General features: G+C 35.8%; 1 protein-coding gene and 1 long non-coding RNA gene across 2 annotated transcripts in view; one reads left to right on the top strand and one right to left on the bottom strand.

Annotated features, from left to right (window-relative positions):
* Positions 1–22,374, top strand: part of sema3b (sema domain, immunoglobulin domain (Ig), short basic domain, secreted, (semaphorin) 3B) — a 74,781-nt gene that overhangs the window by 6,096 nt on the left and 46,311 nt on the right. Inside the window, exons 2-3 of the mRNA XM_051903764.1 lie at positions 2,516–2,642; positions 6,853–6,983. The gene's annotated coding sequence lies outside the window, so the exon portion shown is untranslated. The remainder of the gene's footprint in view (positions 1–2,515; positions 2,643–6,852; positions 6,984–22,374) is intronic.
* On the bottom strand, positions 17,019–21,800 carry LOC127517747 (uncharacterized). Its single transcript, XR_007931367.1, has 4 exons — positions 19,786–21,800; positions 19,419–19,512; positions 19,180–19,252; positions 17,019–18,907 (listed from the first exon to the last, which is right to left on the bottom strand). It is a non-coding gene; the product is annotated as an uncharacterized LOC127517747 (long non-coding RNA).

Here is a 22,374-nt window from a genome sequence, read left to right as displayed (position 1 = left end):
GAGGAAATGAAAGACAGTACTGCATTGTGGCTTGTTCAACACTGTGGGTAGAATGTTTTGTCCCCTTTACGAACTGTGTCCCATTCTTTAGCGTTAGCTCACTTGTTTAAGTGTGTATGTGTGTAGGACGGTGTGAGGTCATACTGTGTGAGATATGAGCCGCTGTGGGGAATTCAGACACACTGACCAAGACTGTGGGCAGTGGAAGACACAGTCTCTCTCTCTGCCTTTCTCTCTTTTTCTGTAAGTCTCAGAGGAGCATAAAGAGCTGTTGTAAGTACTTTAATGTGCTCAGCCTGATTGCTAGTGAGGAAAACCGCACACATGCTCAGAGAGTAAGTTACAGCTTTGATTTAATCAGAGGAAACTGCAAGACACTGGATATAAAAGTAAATGTTCACACTTTGTTTATTAATAACTGCATTTATACCTTTTTATAGAAAGCTATCACCTGATTCATTTGTGATTTATATAAACAGAAAAAACAGGTCCATACAGCACATATTTAAAGGTGAAATGTGACAATACATATTGGGACCATATAATACTGACCAATGTATATATTATATCGATGCATTAAATTATGTATTAATCAAAAGTGACATCAAAAACATTTACAATGTTACAAAAAAATAATTATATTTCAAATAAATTCTGTAGTTTTGTTCTTTCAGGATTCTTTGATGAATAGAAAGTTCCATTCTATCACGGTTTCCACAAAAATATTAAGGGACAACTGTTTTGAAAATTGAAGAAATGTTAGAAATGTTAGAAATGTTTCTTGAGCAGCAAATCAGCACATTAGAATGATTTCTCAAGGATTATGTGACAATGAAGACTGGAGTAATGATGCTGAAAATACAGCTTTTCCATCACAGGAATAAATATATTTTTAATATATATTCAAATAGAAAACAGTTATTTTACTTTGTAATAATATTTCAAAATGTTAGTGTATTTTTGTTTAAATAAATGCGTATATATATATTTATTCATATACACAGTACACACACATTCACTTGCATTGTACAGACAAAACATATGCTAGTTTTTAGTGTTTTTATATTATTATTATTATTTAGACAAAATGGCATAGATGGAACAAAACTGTCATCTTCAATAATTTGAGGAAGTATTTTAGCAGGATAACTTTTTTTTTTTACAGTTACTAATAAAATTTAGTACACTCTAAAAAATGCTGGGTTGTTTCAACCCAAATTTGGGTCAAATATGGACAAACACAGCCATTAGGTTAAAGGATAAGTTCACTTTAAAATGAAAATTAGCTCAAGCTTTATTCATCCTCAAGCCATCCTAGGTGTATATGACTTTCTTCTTTCTGATGAACACAATCGCAGTTATATTAATAAATATCCTGACGCATCCAAGCTTTATAATGGTAGTGAAAAGGACCAACGAGTATAAAGCTCAAGAAAGTGCTTCCATCTATTATAAACATACTCCACACGGTTCTGGGGGGTTAATAAAGGTCTTCTGAAGCAAAGCAACGTGTAACTGTAACTCGCTTTTTTCGTAATTTGAACATGGAAGGCGTAGGACGCTACCGTAAGCATTTTGAACTGTGAGAGTTTTACACTTTCTTCGTAAGTTGAAAAGTCTGCCGAAAGCTAGATATTTTACTTTATAACTTGTTAAATATGGATTGTTTTCTTACACAAATGCATCACTTCACTTCAGAAGGCCTTTACCAACCCCCCCGGGCTGTGTGAAGTACATTTATGATGGATGGATGCGCTTTCTTGAGCTTCATACTCATTGGTCCTGTTCACTACCATTATAAAGCTTGGATGCGTCAGGATATTTATTAATATAACTCCGGTTGTGTTCATCAGAAAGAAGAAAGTCATATACACCTAGGATGGCTTGAGGGTGAGTAAAGCTTGGGGTAATTTTAATTTGAAAGTGAACTAATCCTTGAAATTTTTAAATTAAATTTTTAACCAAATGGTTGTGTTTGTCCATATTTGACCCAAATTTGAGTTGAAACAACCCAGAATTTTTTGAAGTGTACAATTAGTAAAGATTATGAAGACAATTTGTTTTTTCTTCAAAATAATGTGCATTATATGATATAATATTTTCCACTCTCTCGCCTCAGTACTTCTCCATGTTTATTGTGTGTTGTTTTGTTGACTGTAACCTTTGGAACAACTCCGCAAGTAACACTCCTCGAACATACAGTCAGTAAACTGTTGTGACTGTCCCGATTCAGCCTTCATTTCACTCATCTATTAGCTGCTCTCCGTCCTCTCTCTTTGTCTCCTGAGCTTGAGAACAGAAAGACCGAACATTCACACAGGCCTCAAGAGCAGTTTAGAGGGGAGGGCAGCTTTAAAAAGCCCTTTTCAGTTTGGACAACATCCTCTGCTTTATTTTGCTCATTTTGTGTGCACTCCACCTCTCCCGTTCCCTCCATCCCTTTTCATCCTTTGATTTTGTTCTGCCTTTCTTCTCTCCATCCACAGGCTTTTTATCCTTTCTTTTTTTCCACCAGGTGACGCACTGCAAACACAATACAGCTGAAGAGGAAGAAAGACGAATGACTTTTGACTGCCGCCTCCTCTCTCTTCCTCTCACTGTTAAAGGGCAGACATTCAGTGTGTTGCACAGTGAGCGAGCTGGTGGGTGTTACTGAAGTTTGTGTGTGTGTGTGTGTGTGTCAGTGAAGTTGGGGATTATGTGTGTTTGACTGTAGCTGCTCGTCTGAAAAGAGTCAGTTGAAACAGGTGCACCTGTGTTCCTTCACTGAATAATGAATGAATAACTGAAAGAGAAACATGAAGAACTGAGAAATAAGGGAAAAAGAGGGTTTTGTGAGGGCTGGGTGTGTGAATGTTGTATGCACTGCAAAAATATTTCTAAGCAGGATTTTTGTTTTGTTTTCCAACAGAAATACATCTAAACATCCTTAAAACAATCTGAAAAAATGGTGAAAGAAAGAGAAATACGAATTAATAATAAATATTTAAATAAGATATTAATGTGTGTGAATATATATATATATATATATATATATATATACATGTATGTATGTATGTATGTATGTATATATAGCAAGCATTTATACATTTATGCTTCAAACAAGGGGAAAACAAATTAAAATATATTCAGTATAGTCTAAAAACAGTTTTATTTATCTTGTAGAATGTTTATATGTATGAATAATATATATATTATCTATATTATTATTTTTTTTATTTTTTTATTATTATTTTTTTTTTACAGGGAAACAAGACAAAAAAGTATTAAGAACCAGTTTTGCAGCATGTGTGTGTTGTCTTTATCCTGATCACCGTGTGAACCTTGTCCTGTGTCCTCTGTTTATTTTCTTTCTCTTCTTTCTCACGCTTGCCACATTCTGCCAATTCGATATGGTGTTTTATTCTTTTCGTATGCTCATCTCTCCAGCTTTTTCTCTCTGAGAGTGAGTGTCAGCATGTGTATTTGGCAGTAAACAAAGATATGCTTGATTGTGCCCGTGGTTGCCATGCCTGCTGTGTCATTGTCCTGGTTGGCACCAACAACAGGTTTTGTCTTCATAATGTTCATGGTTTATTGACCTTATTTGAGTTCATAGGATTGAGTTGATAAAATTATGTTTGATATAATAATAATAATAATGCAAACTAAAAATTTAAATACAGTGGGGTCCAAAAATTTGAGACCAATTTGAGGGGGGTGGGGGGAGGTAAGATTACATTTTTTTTTTTTTTTTATAAAGATTTCCCTTTTATTCTACGAGGGTGCATTAAATTATTCAAAAGTAATAGTAAAGGCTTTTACATCATTACAAAAAATTCTAATTCAAATAAATGCTGTTCTTTTAAACTTTATATTCATCAAAGGATCCTGAAAATAGTAAGCAACACAGGTGTTTTCAACATTGATGATTATAAAGAAATATAAGTTGAGCACCAAATCAGCACATTAGAATGATTTCTGAAGGATCATGTGACACTGAAGACTGGAATAATGATGCTGAAAATTCAGCTTTGCCATCACAGAAAGAACTTACTTCTAAAAATATATCACAATAGAAAACTGATATTTTAAATTGTAATAATATTACTGGAAAAAATCTTACCCACTCCAAACTGGAGATTAAATGGTAGTGTATATTTTTTCAAAAATATTTAACTTTTAATTCTAAAATTGAAGTATATAACACACCACAGCATGGTAGATTTGTGGTTCAAAGAGTTTGTCTCGTATAAATGGGTGTGTCACTATGGCAGCATCTGGTTGTAGATTCTAAAGCTATGGGTACTTGTGGAAGGGCAGAGGTCGTTTCCGTGGAGATGTTAATGTATAAGTGTGTGTGGTGCGGTGATGTCTGGGGCATGCAGCTTTACCCCGCCCACCTCAGTGACCTCAGCATTCACCTGCCAACCTGGCCCGTCGCCATAGCTACTTACAGCCCATAATAAAGTGCAAGATGACTGAGTAGCAGGTGGCAGGATGGGTGGGATTTCGGTATGTCACTGACAACAGCTCTGAGTGCTGAGCGTGTTTGTTTTGAATACAGACAGATACAGGAACTATTGGGTAGAAAATAGCAGACCATTTTATGAAATATTTGCAGTGTTTTTTTTTTGTGTGTTTTGGATTGGTAAGATTACTATCCCATCATTCTGGAGAACGGCCCATAGATCATCCAAAAACCCCTTACTACACACAAACACATGCTCTCATTTCACACCACATAGAGTTTGTCAGTGTCTACTGCTCTTGGTATTTGTGTAGGTGGGTGTGGATACAGGTTGTTAGTGTGTCCACATTGTATGTGTGAGCAAAGGCACATTTGGTAATTTGCTATGCACCATCTGCCTATTGAGTCTATTTTGGATGCTGGAATGGATAAAGGTCCACACACTGAACTCAAAGTAAAAGGTGTTCCTAGTCTGTAACTCTATTTAGTATTACAGAGTATAAGAGCCAAAAAAATGTAAAATCCAAAGAACTAAAACTCAGAATGACCTTAGTCCATTCAAGCCCCTCAGCTATGACTGAAGTATTGTAATTGTTCAGTACTGTACTGTAGATATATACTGAATACTGTAGATAAAGTAAGTAAACACGGAATAGCCTTCCCCAACTCGAAGACCGCTTCTTTACAGGAAGAAGAGTTGTTGAAGAGTGTTGTTCCACTCAATGTTAATGGCTTCAAACAGTTCATGAGTAGTTGAAAAATGTCTCCCAGTTCGTTTGAGTTTAATGTGAGACCAAACATTCACTATGGGGTTCAAATCTGGACTCTGACCAGACCAAAACATGAGACTGATGGATTGTTCTCAAGCCACTGCTTGGTTGTCTTTGCAGTTTGGACAGGAGCATTGTCTTGTTGAAAAATAACATCTGATCATTTCTCTTTAGATAACGTTTCATTTGTGGGAAGCAAGCCATTCTGTAATATTTTCCTGTTCTCTAAAGCATTAAATGACTTTTCACAGTGAAGTAGCTCACCAATACCAACAGCTAAAAAGGCTCCTCACACAATGACAGCTCACTGTGGTAGAAATGCGTTTAATTTTATTTCTCACCAGATTTTTGAAGACACTGCTCTGGAACATCACCATGCAGCTCGTGTTTCATTGTGATTCATCACTCCACACAAAACTTCCCATATTCTGCCAAAAACTTCATTCTGTCTTTGATGTTTTTCTGAGACAGCAATGGCTTTTTAAGTAGTGCATTTGCTTAAATGTTTGCTTATTTCCTGACCAATAATTTGTGGTTAAGACAATTAAAAGCTTAGTGTTAGGCTCTTTTGGGCTTGGTCCGTTTATTTTTTTGCCAGGAGTGTATGTGTGTGAAAGACATGACTGAAAAATTTAGACATACCAATTTTTTTTGTCTTGTCTCCAGTTTCATTGGGGTTTTGCCCAATAGGTTTTGGGTCTCTCTCTTTCTGAATGTAGTAAAAGTGGTTATTATCTGATTTGCACCGTTACTGAAAAATCAACTTTCACTACCACCGAGAAAATCTATCATTTATCTTTCTATGTGAAAATCTGGTATGTACTCCAAGCTATTGCGGTAAATTTTAAAACAGGACCAGACTAAAAAAAAGACTGATATACCTGAATGCATGTTCATAAATGTGACTTACAAAGATCATTTACACTTCCTCTCAGTGTTCACACTGCGAGTGACTCGAACGCATTCAGTTTCATTGAGAATTGGCTCTGTTGTTGACTTTCATTGAAAAGTTTAACTTGGGTCGCTCCCCATTTGAACTGACATTTGGAGTAAAGTCAGAGGTTCCGTTATTCATCTCCTGTCAGCTACTGTTGTTGTGTGTCAGAAGTGCAGTGAGTAATTTCCTGAGTAATTTCCTTTTAATATACAGTTTTGATATTCCAGACCAATGAGATTTTTCAGTGGATGAGGTGACGCTACAAAAATGACCTGTTACTTGTTGTGGCTGCTTAGGACTAAAAACTCAGATTTATATATAAAAGATGTCGTGCCTTGTTAGAACATGGAGTAAGAGTTACCGTTGCAGGTCAGGGCAAGTAAATATCATTGTGTTACTTTCGTCGAAGAAGTTAGCCCATATATTTGTGTATAATGTTTAAGACCAGATGCTTTATTTCAGAAACTTCCTACATTATCTAAATTTTTGAGACCATCATTTTCACGTATCTCATGTCAAATCCTTGTAAACATTTCCAAAACAGGAACTGTCTCCTCCTTAGATCAGTTTTATGCTGTCAGATCAGATCAGCCGTTACAGATTCATGATTCTGATTTCAGATCGCACATCTTCATCAGTAGCACAGATTAGAACGTTTTTTACAATAATCTACAGTGCTGCATTTTTTTCATCAGGAACTCCCTGGATGTCAGAGTCAGCTGCTCTCTTACCCGTTTTTCCATACCTCCATCCATCTATCTTCTCATTCATCAATCAGAGCTCCCAGCTATCCTCAGGGTGTGTGTAAAGACCTATTGCAAAAGAGGTAAGGGTTATGCAAACACACACTTTTGCACACACACTGTGCTCTACTTCCTATGATATTAGTCATTATCAAATACAGTCAAACCAATAATTATTCAGACACTAGGTATTATTTTTTTTATTTTTTTTACTAGTGGGTGCAGGACACTATAGTTCATTTATGTAAGTGAGGATAGCAAAATAAAGTAAACTGTGACATATTATACCCAAAAATTTTTCATACAGTGGACTACCAGTAAAATTGATAAAAATTTGGAAAAAATTATTCAGACACTTTGACCTGACCATGTTTTTCTTAAGTGTCTGACATAATTAAGATTAATTTTTTCTGACACAGTTTAACTCTGAGATATTGTCATATTTTATTACCAATTTTTTAAACTATATTGAATGAACTGTAATAATGAAAGAAATGTTCAAGGTGTCTGAATAAATTTTGGTTTGACTGTATGTATATGTAGTAGTATTAGCAATGCTATTATATGATGATAGGGAAGGAAACGGATAATACCATTAAATTGTTTACATAGTTTTCTAAACGACTCACCTAAATTGCCTCGATTGACACTAGTGTGTGTTTTTGTGTGAAGTATGTGCTCGCATATACACACAGTGCGCAGGTCAAAACGTGTTTCTTAGGTCATTAGGTTGCTCGAGGTGTGGTTAACCCTGAGCTGAGAAGGTTGCAAGAAACTATAAAAGGAGTTACGCCATAAGCTACGTTTACATGGACACTTTTTGTTTCAATCGGAATGAAATCATTTCGATTGATAAATCCGAACATAGTGTTTACATGAACGCAAAATAAAGCGATCATGTTGAGATGCGTGATTATATGTCACAAGCTTCAAATCAGATTTGATCTTTTTACATGCACTCACTGCACGAATATACAGTTTCCCACTGTTGGCACATACTAACCATCGTCCTGCCTTTTCTTTGTTTTAAAAAGCAGACTAAGTGTGTATTCACACCAGGAAAGTCCGCTAGTTCACTTGCTTTGGTCCGGACTAAATACAATGTTGAATTTTGTTTTTGTTTGTTTGGTGTGGTTCGCTTTCACACTGCCCTTTTTGCAAGTGAACCAAAATTTGTAAACAAAACCACATGTGTGCTAAGATCAACCATTCATTGGACAGAAATTCAACCATACCAGAGTTCGTTTGGAACCATTTGTTTGGTCCACACCCGAGTGCGATTGCTGTATTCACACCAGCCCAAAAGATCCACACCAAGGGGGGAAACGAACTGCAGTTAGGTTCAATCGAACCAAACAAGACAGGTGTGAACACACCCTTAATATTTATCTATTTCGAGTCATGATTAGGAGACTATGAGCACATGAAGCTTTGTGCTGTGCTTCTTATATTTATCAAGCAGTAAAAATGCCCCTTCCCATGCCCAAAACAAGCACAAACAAGGACTTCTGGGATGACACTGACCTGCAACACTTCACAGACAATAATTTGAATGACAATTTTAGAATTTATTACACTATATATTCAACAACAACAACTCGTTCCGTGTGTCTTACGTCATTACACCATTTCTACGTCATTGCACTTTAAAATTTGAATAAAGTTTCAATCGTAATTGGCTAATTCATTCCAGTTGACGTGGTTACATGTGACCTATTCAGGGAGAGTAGAAATTAAGCTTTATATTTGTATACATAATGTATTTATTAAGTATTATTAAATAAGTTAATTATTTATTATTTATTGTTTTAAAGATATCGCTATGAATTGCTCGTATGAGTCATTAATAGTGCTTAAGATTTGATTGTTGTATTACAAAATTTTAAATTTCTCAGGCAAGTTCTCAGTACATGAAAACTTTAGAATTATAAAATTTGTTTGTTTGTTGGAAATTTGTTTGTAAGAAAAATGGCTTTACCCTCACTGTGGAATGTGCGTGTTTGTATGAAAATGGAAAAAAGATTGTCCATTGAATGTGTCTGATATGTAGAGTGCACACACACACACACACACTGATTTATATCTCAGAGAAGTACTGCAGGTCCTCTGGGCCTTAGATACAGCCTACACACGTCTACCTGCAAGTGCAATGCGCCACGCTGGCTCTCTCTCTCTTTCTCACACACACACACACACACACACACAGTATATTGTCCCACATACTCATTATAGCTCAGAGGCCACTGTGCCTTGGACTGAAGGAAAATCAAGACTCTGACCCACTTATACTCATCATTTTGGTCTCTTGCTCTCTAGTTTGATTTTTCTTCCTTTCTGTCACAATAAAGTGAGTAATTCTTTTCACTTAATATAGTTTCTCCTATCCCATCTTACTATGCAGACAGAAGAAACTATGAGTAAGCTGGTGATTCCCCCTAATGTCAAGAATTTTGTTGCTATATTGCAAAATGTATATATCAAAACATTGCTCTGTTTGAGCATCCCTGTCATAGAAACACTGGCTTAACTAGTGGTGTAAGTTTGGGGTGGGACTATCTGTTTGTTTAAACGGTGACTTTCAGGAAAAAAACATTCATTGTAAACAGTCATTATTTTTCTTTTTGATGATGCAGATTTTACACACTTTAGCTTTAAAGGAATAGTTCACCCAAAATGAAAACTTAAATTTTGTTCTGTTGCTCTATCATATGGCTTCAGAAAATGGTAGCAAACAAGACTTATTGACATTTTTTTTTTTTTTTTTTTTTTGAGAATTTTTTTCTCTCTTAATTTTTTTTAAAGTTTGATATCACATCCAAACTCTATATTTCGCTTCACTATTTGGGAGGGATTTTCTTCAAAAATTCACCCTTTGTGTTCCAAAGAAGAAAGTTTTAAACGGAACGAGTAAAATTTTAATCATGACAGAATTTTCACTTTGGGGTGGATTTTCACTTTCCCCAAAAAAGGGAAAAACATCAAACAGATGTGCACAACACATGCATGCAAGCTTTATTTTCTGGTCAAGTGAACAGATCAGCATCAATTTTACAAGCCCCTCCTTTCCTTTTCTATTTTCTGTTCACTATTTATGGAATTTAGATTTGGCCTTTCAGTGACACCTAAGGGAAAAGCAGTAACACACACATACACGCACACACAGGAAATATTGTTTGCAGGATATGCAACAGGTACTGAACATAATGAAGATGGAGCAGCTATTAGCAACCTTCAGGTGTTCACAAACAGGTGTGAACCCTGCTGACAAAGACCACCTTTAGATTCACACACATGAGTACACATACAAATAAATACATCAATAAGCAACATAAACACAACCACACACAGACTTTGGGATTTTATATTTGTCATTGGCCCAGTGAGTGCAAACACTGAGAGAGGGACAAGACCAAACACAGCTTACCACGAGCACACACTTGGATACGTATGCATATGGTACATGCCAAGGGTGAATCACATGAGTTATGAGGAAACTATAATGTCAGGGTGAATTTAGAAATGAATTTAAAGGATCTGTTCACATTAAAAATGTCCCTGAGAGAGGGAGAGATGGAAACAGAAAGAAAAGAGAAACCAAAATATCATAGAAACTTAGGGGACACTTTTGGAAACATCTAATACCCTAGCAACTTCATAACAACCACTCGGAATGCCTTAGCAACCATATAGCAATACACTGGCAGTATCCAATTTTGTCCAGGCAGCACCACATTGTAGTCAGAAACGTAATAATGTGATTGTTAACCTACAATACGGTTGTGAAATGCAGAAAAATTCTTGAGGATAATCTTTCTAGACCTGCCAGCACAAACTGCTACATTTGTCCAACAACGGCTAAACCACCAGACATTTAATACATCCTAATGCTTTAATACTGCCTGAAACAAGCCGATTATTCCATTAATGGATATAAACCTCACTCTCTTTCTCTCATTGGATCAGCTGATGTTTACACCACCCCTTTCCTCCAGTTATTTGGGTAATGTAACCTTCTAATGTAACACTCTGAACCCAGTGAGCTGCATACTTCCTGCATAGGTAGCTGACTTCTAAGTCGACATTTTAACTGTCATGGAACCACAAAAGTGAGTGATTTGGAAAGCTCTAGAGTTCCATTCACACATATTTTTTTTTTCATTCCACCACACTACTTTTCTATTGTTTTTCTTTGTAAACACACGTTAAATGGATGTGTTTGACCGTTGTGCTTACGTCTTGTGTCTTTTGCAGCATATCCTACATAACTTGGCATTCTAAAAATGTGGCGTTCAAGATAAAAGTTCATCAGCTTCACTGATTTCAAGAGTTTGATGTTAGCATGTAGCTAAGCTAATGACTTGATTCTCTAATGTGCATACAAAAGTACACCACACAAAAATACTAGACAACAGTCAATTTGTTGTTACACTGAACTATACTTTTCAGTTACTTGGATTTATTTTTTTCCCTGCAGTGCATTCTGGGATTGCCTTCTCCGTGAATGCGGCCTAAATTTGGCCAAAATGATATGTCTTAGGTGGCAGCATAATTAAAAAGCCTACCTTTGTGTCATGAGCTCACTAGTATTTGGAAGCGTCTTCCTCTTTCTTTCCTCCTCCTCCTCCTCCTCCTCTTTGTCAACCCATTATGTTGTGATTTCCACTATATGATGTTTTATTAACAAAGTTCGGGAGGAACATGTTCAAATGATCTAACTAAACATCACATCATTCCAACCAGCAGTCAGCAATCAGCAATCAACATGTCTACCCAATCAGCCTGAGTGGAGACCTATATATACATATATGCAGTCGACTCACCTATGTTTCTCAACAGTTTTTAGCATCCCTCCACCACCTGTCTCCTCACACTCATCTGGTTACTTTCCTGACCAGAAGTATGGGGGAATACTCTGGGTTCGGTCCAAAATACCAAGCTTGGAGCCCTCTCCTCGGACAGCACGTGAAATACGCATACTATTTACTCTGATTATTTGTAAGTGTGAACTCGTGAACAGTTTTATGTTGCCTTCCCGGTCTAGTCTCACTCTCGCATGAGTGGGGAGGAGGGTGTTAAAAGCATTACTTATTAGTTATACAAAATATACAGTAATCCTAATTGCTTACAGTACATCTCTTTATATATACCAGAAAGAGGGTTTACTGTACATTATGCTGTTGTATGTATGTATGTATGTATGTATGTATGTGTGTGTGTGTGTGTGTGTGTGTGTGTGAGTAAGTTGGGGAGGCAGGCCCAAACAACATGGAACCCTGAGGGTGCATTCTCTCCTCATCCTCTTTCTCTCTGTCCTCTTTCTGTATTTTTCTCTCTCCTTCTTGCACTGATACTATTGAGTCATATATTAGGAATGGAGAGGCAGAAAATTTAAGAGTGAGGTGGAAAGGAATGAATGAACGTGAAAGTTGGAGAATGTGTTTACCCGTTAGGATTACCACTTAATTACATGTTTACAATTGTGTGTCCTTTTCACGTTTTTGGCTGTCTGTAGTACTGTTCAGAAGACATTCACTCAAGACCAAGGATACAACTAAATATTCCTGTTTTTTTTTTTTTTTTTTTAAGAAATTAACTTTGTAAAACCCGTATTGATTATTATTCTACATTCTAAGACGGACCTCCTGTTTTAGACAAATCTTCCTCGAACAATCTCATGGAAATAACCTGCACACTAAAGGACACTGTTCTGATATGTGAGCCCATGTAAACACCATTCCTAGCACTTGTCCTTCAGAACAAGTCCACACCTGTCCAGGTGAACAGTGAGCGATAGAGAGAGGGGCCGAGGTTTATGCTGATATATGTGCTAATATATAGCACATCCACATGTGCTGCAAATGTTCCCATCAATCTTTCCTCCCCTCGGAGCGCTTGTTTTATCAATCTCTTTTTCTCCCCTGAGGGTGGTTTATTGGTGACATGTTTTCCTCAGCATGCTATATAATAAGGACAGATGGGAACAGGGGTCAGGTGTGCGTAGTGACTTCTGGATAAAGCTATTCAATATTTTGTTGCATATCTGCATTGTAAAAAAACACTGATATGTTCAGTGATTCAAACTTTGTAGTTGGCTGAAATGTTTTGTAAATCAATTAATTTGACTTGTGGTGTAAGCGTCTTTACACAGTTTTTGGAGGTTGCACATTTGGAAGACACTTTAATCCAAAGCAACTAACATTCAAGTAATTTGTTTTATCAATAAACAATTTTGATGCCACCCAAAAATTGAATCACTCACTCTAATGTAGTTCTAAACCTGTATGACTTTCTTCTGTAGAACACAAAAGAAGAAGATTTTAATAAATGTAGGGATGGGAATCGTAAGGAATTTAACCATTCCAGTTATTTAATGTTTACATTTAATGATTATTTTGAATTTGAGGAAGAAATATTTGAACTGAAATTAAAATCTGATGCCAGATGCTTATTTAATTCATTAACTTTTCATTCTTGATTCACAATTAATTTGTTCCGAAATTGGACTTCACTGTTTGTGCTGCTTCATAGTAGTCAGTAACTCAAGAATCAGACTTCATTGGTCAAATGGTATGTTTTAGGCTGAATAAAAATGTAGGAATGCAGTTTTAGTATGTACCAGTTATGAATAAGAACCATTTCTCGATTTTCAACCCTACTTATTGCTTCTATAATAATTGGTTAAAAACACATTTTCTTATTTTAGGTCAGCTATTTTCCTACATTTTATTATGTATGCCTTATTTTTCTGAACATGAATCATTAGTGTGTCCTCCCTGCTCATTCTTTTTCATGTTCATTATGTTTTTCTCCCTCCTTCTGTAGGGACATCTGCCAAGTTACCTTCAACCAATCCCATGCCCACTGTGCTCTGTGGTTGTGTGTGTATTACATGCTATGAAATCACAATTAATCACAAACCACATTTTAATTTCCTCCTTCCCTGTTGAGCAACACACATAGGGTTAAGCACATACCCGCACAAATACTCTTCCTTTCGCATACACTAAAATATACACACGCTCTTATTGCACGCTCTCAGAGATTTAGAATGGGCCATTGACTCGGTTCAGGGCCATGTAACATGAAGGATATTTTCCATCTCTGTTTCTTAGTCTTTCTCTCTGTTGCTGACAGGTGTGTTGTGGTGGTGAGCTCTGGGTATGCCTGAGTGTGTGTGGCGTGCCTCTTTACTAATTTGGCACATTGTGTGTTCTCTGTGGTTCACTGCTCAGCCAGGTAATGTTAGACAAGAGCAAGCACCAGCAACAGAGGGTAAGCCTGAAAAAAATCAAGGTCTGTGAATGGCAGGATTGTGAGTTTGTGTGTGCCGTACATTAAAAGTACTCTGGCGGTACCATGGTGCAGTGCTGGTATCAGATGCTAATACCATTGTACTTGTGATTTATACTATATGACTAAGTAATGATCATTTTCATGTTCATATTTGTATTTACATGGTACCATAGGTGGAGCGTGTGCAAGGCTGGGCAAGGCTTAGCCTTCCTCTGGCCACGGACTTGAGATAGCGTGGAATTTTCTTACTCAAGCCACTGCCTGCTGCTGCTTCTGATTGCTTTTAGAGAGAAAATCTGCCGACATAACTGCTGTTCTAGAATTTTTTTCCCCGTAATAATAGCATATTGACAAAACAGATTTGTCAATCTATCCAGCGTGTTTCTGTGTTTGCGCTCTGTAGAGCGTCAAAGGTTTCTATTTAAAACGTGTTTTTGCAGCAATTGAGCAATGTAGCAAATCAAAAAATGTATATCTGTTTTTTTATTTAACACAATGGTCAATAAGCACTGAACAAAAACTCTGGCGGTTTTTATTTATTTATTTATTTTGAGCGGTAAGTGGATTCTGAGATCTGCACGCTCGAAAATCAGCTCATTAGGGGCTTTCGCACCAAATAGTTCTAGGAACTAGCCACTAGGATAGTTCCCTGGTAACTAATTTCTCCCCTGGGCCATGTTCTTGGCTGAATTCGCACCGGGAATAGGAACTCTGAAGCGTCCGACAGCGGCACATTGAAGCGCGGCATATATAAACGCTAAAAACCAGTGAATGGAGGATGGCGTGATCGGAGCTGTGTTTGTTGTGTGTCGTGGGTTTTGTGTGGGTCTGGGCTTGCTTGTTTGTTTTTTAATAACAATAAAAAAGTTCTATTTTTGGCAAATGTAAAGGCCCTTTTACACCAAAAGTGAAATGAATAAGCCTCAGGCTGAAGGAAATGCATATTTACGCCTGTACAGTAGAGGGCGCAGCTCAAATAAACTTTTCAGCTGTGCTGCCATTCTGGATTAAAGAAGAATAGGATACAGGAGAAGGAAGTTCAACACTCTTATTTCTAAATCTAATCTAAAGTAATTGTTGCTTATTAGTATGGTTGAATTAGATCATTGAAGGTCAGCAGCAAAGACACTGGTTAATAAAGTGAGATTAAATACATAAAGTATATTTGTGTAATTTAATATAGTTAATTATTACAGGTTTGCGTAAAATTCTTAGATTGCATTTCACTGTTTTTATTCATTTTGAGGAATACTGAATGTTTTCGTGCAAGTGAGATGAGTAAATGCATGTTCACATTTTAGTCTAGAACTACAATAACCGTCATGTTTACACAGCGCATACAACACCTCTGCTCTTTATTTCTTTATTTTCATTTTTGGATGAACTATACCTTTAATTTTTATATGACTTGCATAAAAACTCTCTATTTCTCTAACTCTCTATAAAAGCGTCTCTCTTTTTTTCCTCTCCTGTCTATAGGAAAAGGTATAAATTAATATTTTTTAAACATATTCTACAGTCCTGAGCATTATGCCTTGCAGATTTTACATTAGTTTATATCATCCTATATTCAATCCTATGATATAACTAGATGTTTCTCATAATTTTTGAATGTATATTATATTTTATTGTATTTTACTCTATTATGTTTAATTGATGGTGTGCGTGTGTGTGTGTGTGCGTGTGCGTGTGTGTGTGTGTGTGCGTGTGTGCGTGTGTGTGTATACATAATATGATGTAATATAATACACATTTACTATGAATTAAATATAATGTAATAAATATACTATATACTTGATATGTTATATTATATTATATTATATTTAATACATGGAAAAGTTCAATTTAAATGTCTTCAGTGTGACATCCTGTCACCATGCCATCCAATCAAGCTTTTTGAGCTTTGTTGGATTCGGAGTGAATCAGAACAGTATAGAGTTAATTGTGAATCAAATGATTCTGATTCATAGTCATGCAGTTCAAAGGCAGGTTAAATGGACAATCCATCATTGTGAACTCCCCCAGAGTCTCTCAACACTTCTTTTCTTCTTCTCCTTTTTTTTTCAGTGGCTCTTTCTCTCCAGTGACTCAGTCTGTCCCTTTGTGTTAACTCCTAGAGACACAACATGAGCGTGTGTGGCCAAGGACAGTTCAGATGGAGCTCTTTGTTTTCGTCTGTGTGGCCACTTGGTCCTTGCACACCTCATTAGCTGTAACCACTGCTGGTTGCCACAGAAAATGTGTGTCAGTGTGTAAGTGTTGTTCCATTCCCTGATCCTCTGAAATGAGCAGTTTTTGAGGGACCAAGAAAGGGAGGTTAAAAAATAGAGGCCAAGAAACTCTTCAAGAGCTCTATGTCATTCACTTCAAGTTCAAACCACAAAATAAAATTGTCATGCACACACAAGCACACTGTAGATATTTGACTGTGTGTGTGTGTGAGCAGTTCCTTGAGGCCTTACCAATTCTTTAGCCACATGGCATTCAGGGAAATTTAATATCCTGATGGTGCCTGATGCTGATGTGTCCTGAATTCTGCAATGTGCAGTTGCTTAAACTTTTATTAAAAAATGAACTTGAGTGTGTGTAACTTTGTAATCATACAATATGAATGACATATCTTTTAAAATATGTATTTACAATGTGAATTAGTGCAAAAGCAGATGAAAAATACATTTGTTTATTTAGCAAATTATTTAAAAAATCATTAAAAACACATACTGAATCATATTAAAACCATATTTAAAGCAATAGTAAACATTAATATTTTTTATAATATAAGCTTATAATTTAAGTAGACACTGTGTGATATTGAAAGCATTTTGTCTTTTCATTTTGAACTATTTTTATGGCATCTGAAAAACTTTTTCCAAACCTTTTTGTGACCAAAGACCTCTTGGTGGATCAAGAGATGATGCTCTGTTAAATATTGTTTAAAAAAATGATTATTGGATGTATGGCCTATAATAACATGCATTTAGTACCATATTATTGTATTATATACTTTGTTACTTGTTAAATTTTGATTAGTTATTGTGTTTTTGTTTAATGTATAGTTTTGTTTTGGTTTTTTTTCCCATAAAAAAACTACCTGTAGCATCGCTGTAGACCAGATATGTAGACCCCTGATCTAACCAATCTCATACCTCATTATTATTACACAGACCTGTTAATATTCAACCTACCTTCACCTGCGGCCTCAATGTTTGGCACCATTCCATTACCCAGAGTTCATTGCTGTCCCATATGTTCAATATTAAATGCTCAGTCATTTTAGTTTCCTCATTCACACACACACACACACACACACATACATACAGACAGCAGCAGCAGCTCCTACTAATGGAAGAGCCAGACAAACATCTGCTTTAACAATGAACAGGAGGAAAGATAGAGAAAGAAAAAAAAGCGAGAGAAAAAGAATGAGGGAATAAAGTGAATTTGGTGTCAGTGGGCAAACAGTTCGGAAAAGAAACACGTTTCACCATTTAACAGACTGTGAGGGATTTGTATCAGTAAAAGAGGTGGGTGAAAGAGGAAAAATCTTTAACTAACTTACCTTCCATCTTGTGTGTGTGTGTGTGTGTGTGTGTGGACTACACTGAAGAGCAGCTGGTATCGGTCTAATGGGCAGCTTTTGATAGCTAGTATGGATGCATGTGTGTGTGTAAACTTGAGTGTGTCTTCAAGAATGATTGTGTGCTTACACTTCATTTTTATTAATGATATGGCACAGCACATCAAAGAGTTTGGGAACACATCAAACAAAAGCGAAATAATTGTTTCGGAGCAGATGAAAAATGAGAGGAATGATGAAAGAAAACTTTCTTTTCTCGGTCACTTCATTTCTACATAGTTTTAAAGGCTTTATCAAAACAAGATTTTGGCAGTTTTTGAACACTGTTCACTAAACCAACCACATAATTTGTTGAACAGTGGTTCTCATCCTTTTTTCTTTTTTTTTTCATTGGACATCAAGTGGTGACCGTGCATACACTGTAAACCCTAATAAGTTGAGACTACTCAAATGAATTGAGGAAAGTGATTCCCTTAATTCAATTGAGTAATGGGGAAATGACAACTCAGTTTAATTGAGTTGGCCTAATGTGGTCTTTTCATTTAATTAACTTAAATGTTTAAGTACAGATAACTTAAAAGGCAAATAGACTAAACTCAAACTTTCAAGTTTATATTTTGTTTACTTTTAAATAAATTATATTTATATTACTATTAAATAATTGATAAATAATCAAAACAAGTTTTGTTTTTCCACATCAAAAGCTTTATTAGGGTTTTACTAGATAGCTGAACTTCTATGTCTACTGACTTAACATCATATCATTTAATCAATGAAAAATACAATTAAAATTCTTGCAGTAAAATTAACCATTGATTTAAAATTTCTTTATCAGACAATGTGAAATTGACCATATCAGAATAATTAAAAGCATAGTGTAATGAACAACAACAGCCCCTCAGTTGTCCTCCGTGTGAATAGATAGATCACATCATACAGTCACTTTTGGAAAGGGTTCAAAATATGCTGGAATACCCCAAACTTTTGACCACTGTATGTACAGTCAGTACAGCAGGATAATGTCAGTGAGATATCAAGGCCCCTGTCATCCTCTACCATGTCCTTTCTCATCCTGTAGAAACTGCCACTGGTGGTTCAAAGGGTCCCCATTGCCGCAGTCCTTCAGATGAAAGGATCCTTTGACCAAAAAATAAAAATAAAATTAAAACACATTTTCTCTAAATACATTATACAGTTCTCATTGTTTAAGCACAGAATAGAATGATGCAACATGACATTTGATAATAAAAATGTAATGATAATACAAAGCAATTTTGTTAGTTGGACAGCAACAAGAATGTAAAAAGTCAAAGCAAGTAAAAGTGCTTTCTTGCCAGTTCAGTAACTGAATAAAATACAAGATAACTTCGGTAACTGAGTGGTATTCAAACAAAAACTCTTTCTGTTACCTGATTGATGACTCTGTTCTTTGAAGAGTAAGTTAACAGTATTCCAGAAGAATGTCAGCATTTACCACCTGGCCTAAAAACAGTCATATATACAGTAAACATCATAATAAAACAAAGTTACTTTACATTGTAGATTTATACACTACACTAGAACATTTAAACAAACAGCAGGAGCGAAATTTACACTGCACTTTAACAAATATGATATATTTAATTTGAAGTATCTTGCTAAAACACACCTTTTCTGTCCTTGTCTGCCTCACATGAATCAAAAGTCAGCTGCAGCTCTTCCTTCAGTGCTGTATATGAAGCTTCTGAGGACAGTTGTGTCTGCTGATTTGTCAAAGAGGAATATGTTAACAACTCAAGCACACTAGCAAGGCTAACATTAATTAATAAACGTTTAATATTTAACTAGCTAACTTCTTATAAATCTATGTATCAGTTGCTAAGTTCCAGTTAGCAGTTTACCAAAATAGCTAAGAAAGCTAGACTAATTTTACAACATAAACACACTCAAAAATCTAAATCAACAACACGTAATCTTATGTTTTGTTAAATACTCTATTTAAAATGATTCATATAGTTTTATGAATTCACACTTACCATACACTTTCTCAGCTTCAGAAAATACCGGACGCTCTCTGCAGCGCGCGCAACGGGCAAACGCGCAGTGAGTGAGGCTGCGGGGGAGGGGAAAGAACAGGCTCGAGACTGTCGATTCTGAAAAGATTCGATTCAGAGGCGTCTCGTGTGATTCAGCTCCAAATGCAAGACTTGAAATGTCCGTGTGTGATATATTTCGGTGTTTATTTCCCCAAATTTTATTTTTACTCTTTTCATGCAGTCAGTGCCAGTGCATCTGAAGTGCGACTGTATCAGCAAATTCAGACGACCAAAAAATACCGCTTTACCTTGTTATATAAACCAATCAGCTGGGTTGCCAAGGCAGAATTTCAAGCATGACCAATCATATTAAACAGAGACAAAGCAAATAATTTAAATAAATTGAAATTTTAAGTTCACAACACTTAAAATATTAGTTTGAAAGATTTTTGCTGGCAAATGAGTACATTAAACACACCTGTTTAAGTTTTGGGTCCAAAACTTGGGATTTTAAGTAATGTTAAGTTATGATAACTTGATATCTTTATTAAGGACAACATTGGGGTTTACAGTGCAGAATTATTCAGACAATAAAGACTGACTAATATTCACAACATTTGTCAACATGTAAACAGTAGCAGGCATACAATTTGCAGTCTTGAGTGTTTGGTTTGGTTTGTCTCTTGAATTTTGATGGTTTCATGCTCTCAGCATAATTCATTGCACAAAACAAATTGTGGTCGGCAAGTGTATTTATCCTCATTTTTGAGGTAATTTTTTGATGTAATCTTGGTCACTTTTTTTTTTTTTTTTTGTTTGTTTTGAGAATATTATGCAATCTGTCCATCATGGTGTCTGGCTAATTTGGCTAGCTAAGTGACAGAAGTACTTGCACGAAAATACCTACACACTTAAATGTTACACACTTAAAATGTGGCAAGTTGCACTTTAAAAATAAATAACTTGATCAGTATTAGTATAGGTAAGCTGTAAAGGCCTCAAAATTATTGTGCACCAATGATTTTATTATTTAACCACCAGTTAAGATCCACTGCTTTAGCGGATATGGCTAGAGTTCAGGAACAAGAAAACAGAGAAAGAGAAGGCACTTTGAGCTATAAAAAGCAAAAAAGGGTAAATTTGCAGATGGCAGGATGAAAGGAAGAAAAAAACTGATTGTGAACAGATTGGGCTGATTGTAAGCATTTCTTTTCAGAGCTTTGAATTAACTGTGTTTGTTCATTGCAGTAATGTAACTGATGTGATATGTATGCATGTGTGGTAATAGAACAATTAGCAATTCATTCGATGACAATATGTATGATGATGTCACAGTGTTGTAAAAGGTCAAACAGCGCTAGTCGCACACACATACAGTGATATTCCCATATTCAGATTCCCACTCCTCCACTGTGTCCTCATTTAATAAAGTGAATTCCCCTTTCTTTCCTTTTTCTTCCTTCTTGCAGCTCCTAAACATTAATATTCCCTCACTTTTAGCAGATACATTACAAATTTAGTCTTGAAAAAAAGACCAAAAAAATCAATGATCTTGCAATGCATATATTCTTTTGTAAACTCAGTACATCAGTGTGTATGTTGAATGTACACTTACTGATTTTATCAAAATAAGTTTATTAAAATATACACTTGCTGATTCTGTATTTTGAATGTCCACTGGTTTGAGTAGCCTATCAGGGGCATGTGCTGATGGGTTTACCTTGATAATCATTAAAAGCACTAACATAGAGTTTAGCTGCAATTACCATGTCCCTCACACGTGGCTCAAGCATGTGTGTATGAGTCAGTTTGTGTGTCAGGGAAAAGCCCGAACGCTTTAAAGTCTCTCAATTACAGTGTCTGAAAGCAGAGGGAAGTCCCGATCTTTGTGCAAACTTCTGTAAAACAGCTAATGTGTGTGTGCGTCTTTATAACTGTCATAAAGTTGGAGGAGAAATCACAGACAGGCATGTTGCATGAATATGAAACTATTTCCTGAAAATTAGTTTCTCGTTTCGTTTTATCCATACTTGACTGTCATCTCTGTCCTCATTCCACATTTCACATCTCACTACTTTATCTTCTGACCTTTTCGCTAGCATGGCTTTAGTTTTATATGGTTTCCCAGTTTTTCTGTCTCCCTTTTAAGTACTCACACACATCTGTAACAGGAAATAGCTCTGTGGCTCAAAACAGACAATTAAGGGCATAAACCACTGGGTAGTGTTAATGTGGATGGTAAATTAAGAAATGGGCTTCAAACCCACTAAAAACGCATGCAAACTTGGAACTGAATAACATCAATTTGATTAAATGTATTTTAATTGCCACTTCACATTAATTAAATAAACTCCACTTTTACCCAATAAATAGTTTAGTTTTCATGTTTTTGTGCAAATGGCACAATTAATGTTTAACATTTGCATTTAGAGTATTGTATTAATCTCACACTGATGCAAGCCTTTCTAAAAACATTTTTGAAAGTTTTTCTTTTCACCTTTTCATTTTTAGGATGTGTTGTTTTCACTTAAAATCAAAGAAATAATGAAAGCTAATGTGACAAAATAACTCAAGTTTAAAAACTCTCAG

The sequence above is a fragment of the Ctenopharyngodon idella genome, chromosome 8 (assembly GCF_019924925.1).
Source record: "Ctenopharyngodon idella isolate HZGC_01 chromosome 8, HZGC01, whole genome shotgun sequence".
Classification (NCBI taxonomy): domain Eukaryota; kingdom Metazoa; phylum Chordata; class Actinopteri; order Cypriniformes; family Xenocyprididae; genus Ctenopharyngodon; species Ctenopharyngodon idella.
The sequence above is the reverse complement of the archived record's forward strand: the minus strand, read 5'-3'. Positions and strand labels throughout refer to the sequence as shown.